Genomic DNA, 3,065 nt, shown 5'->3' with positions numbered 1-3,065 from the left:
CATATACATACATACGCATATACATACATACGCATATACATACATACATACATACATAGATATATAAATGTCTATAACAATCAATTTTCTTCACTTTTGAAATTGTTGGACAATCGAAAGCATAAAGACACGCAAACACACAACTAACAAAATTTTATGACAAAATCAATACAATTCAATGTAATTTCGTACGATGCTGTTGTTTTTCATGTCAGCATAACAGTTAAATGCTAAAATCAACACTCAGCCATTGACACGAACATATATACGTTCATACATCTTTGCATAGATACTTGCCTGTACTTAAACGAATCAAACACAATTACAATGAACTTGATTACTTATCAAGAAAATTTTGCGAAAATATCTGTCTGTCCTTAAGTAATTGTGCGATACTAGCATGACTAGTTAATAATGTTAAGTACGCATTGTCTGTATGCTTCAAATGTCCTTTTATTGAAATTTCAAAATCAAATTCAATCAATAATTATCCAAAACATAAATACAAATTTTGTTTATCTCATTGAAATCAAGATGTTTACATATCAGCTGCCATAATCGAGATTCAAAAAAAAAAAAAAAAAAAAAAACAATTCTCATGAAATTTTACATTCAACTTTAATTATTACGTGGCTTGTAAGATTGTTAAAGAATTTCCAAAATTTGCGGCATTTACTTTATTTATTTAATTTAATAGCCTTAAGAGACAAATTTTATCAGTTTTCCAATCTGCATGTGCATGTGAATGTGAATGTGAATGTCAATTTGACCGCGAATAATTTGAAAATATCTCACTCACTTATGAAAATCCTGGGCATAATTAACATAATTATTGTGCTTGTTTATATTTTAAATATATATATATATATATATATATGTAAGCATATCATAAATATATATCATATACACGAGAATGGACATATGTCCATTGGAAATGCTTTGAAGCAGTCTAATAATTATTGAGCCGTTACTCACAACACAAAAAAAAAAAAAAAAAGAAGAAGAATAAGAAGCCTGGTTGTCAACCTTCAATCTATGACCGACGCAATGCATATATTGCCGAGAAATTGCCTGGAAAGTTATCTTTCCTAGATATTTATTTTTGATAAAGATAAGCTGAAGCTTTCAAGGAAGGCCGAAGAATGAATCAACATATCTTGTTTCCTTAGCAATAATTTCATTAAAAATGTTTCTCTTTTGAGCAACATATGCACAGAGGACTTGATGAAATCTATGCATTAATTTAATCGATCGATTGAGATTCCTGGTAGGATGCGATTCATCAAAGATAAAAATTAAAAAACACCGATAAAGCTGAAAAAGTTCGCATTAACCTATTTGGAGAGAACTGATTGAAACACTAACGTCTACGTACGAGAAGATTGTGAGGGCACTTGTACGAGAAACGCAGAAACAATTCTATAGTGTAGTTGATAGAGATTTTCTCAAGGTTGCGGGAAACTATGAACCGTTCTAGCTAAGCATTGCCTAAGCATAATTTGATTTTAAGACAACTAAGACGAAAAATATAGTGAATAGAAGCGATGTCTTAGATCGTTCCAAACGAAGCCTGACGGCAGTTGAGTTGTTTAATAAATATTGTACTAAAATCTCTTTCCTGATTATTAATGCTCAAGCATTTACAACTGCATCTATTTCGAATGTTTAAAGCGTTTTTCATGTTTCCCTAACGCACATACACACAACGACAACAAGAAAATTATAATTTGATAGAGAAAATTTTCGTTTAAGTACAAAACATTTTTCCAACTTTATATAATTATTCTTTTAAAATAGATGACGATTTCATATCATTTCTTTGTGTTGTTCTACACCCAAGAAAACTTATCTCAAATAATAAATTTCTACTTATGGCGGAACTTTAAAAATTCTTTTAAATAATCTTTAAAAAAAAAAAAAGAAGCATTTATTCATACATGTGAAGTCTTTAAAAATGAAGTCAACATAAAAATCAAATGTGTTTTTAAAAACTTTTAGATTTCATAAAAACTAAAAAAGAATAACAAACAAAAAAAAAAAAAAAAAAAAATTAAATTTTATAAAAAAAAAATAAAAAAAAAAAAATTTTTTTTTTTTTTTTTTTTTTTTTATTTTTTTTTTTTTTTTTTTTTTTTTTTTTTTGCATAAGAAAAAGTTTACCTTTAAACGTATCGTAAGTCTGTAGAAAGCGCCTAATAGAGAGACATGTAGTAAAGATGCCATGCTTTGAAGATAAACATGGAGTTTAAAAAATATTTGCACTTTATTGGTTTGGCTTAAGAAATTTGCTTCTCATGGTTTAGCTTTCCATCCGGTGAACAATTTTTTGAAATTTCAAAAGCTTTCAACCAATCTAGCACTGATCGGTTAATATGTTGCATTTGCAATGAAAAAAGGGCAATAAGAAACACCCATACATATTTGCATATTCACATATATCAACGTACAGTTAATCTGCCACTTTTAAGACTATTCGATCCGCCTGAGTAGCCGAAGGCGAGGAATCTCGACTAGCAAGTCAAAGGTCGTGGGTTCGAATCTCAAGTGCGGTAGAGTTTTTAATAAAAGCCGATAGCCTTAGATGCTAGTGCTTTTAAGAGTTTAGTCTTAGAATTTATTTCTCTGGCGAAATTAATAATAATAATAATGATAAGACTATTCGCACTTGCGAACAAACTAAGTATAAGTCATTACATTAGCGCTAAAAGTGCTTGAAAAAAATTCAAATCAATTATAATGCATGGGTTGTCGTCTTTTTTAATTCGAAATTGATTTGACTTAAAAAATGTATAAAGGAAAAATTTTGTGTGTCGAAGAAAGTTTCATAGTCTCAAAGCCAGCCTTGATAGATTTTTTTTCTTTCTGCCTGGCAATACCGTTATTGATATCTGATGATTAGATCTTATGCCTTCGGTATTTAATTAGTCAAATATGCTTGTTTGCTGCCACTTAAGGCAGTGAATTTTTTTTTTTTTTTTAGTTCGAGACTCTCAATCTCTTCAATCAAATAAGTTGAGACGAAGTTACCGAATGCTTTCTTAAGCTTCGGCTATAGTCAAAAATCT

This window comes from Glossina fuscipes, unplaced genomic scaffold (genome assembly GCF_014805625.2).
Source record: "Glossina fuscipes isolate IAEA_lab_2018 unplaced genomic scaffold, Yale_Gfus_2 0, whole genome shotgun sequence".
Classification (NCBI taxonomy): Eukaryota; Metazoa; Arthropoda; class Insecta; order Diptera; family Glossinidae; genus Glossina; species Glossina fuscipes.
The sequence above is the reverse complement of the archived record's forward strand: the minus strand, read 5'-3'. Positions refer to the sequence as shown.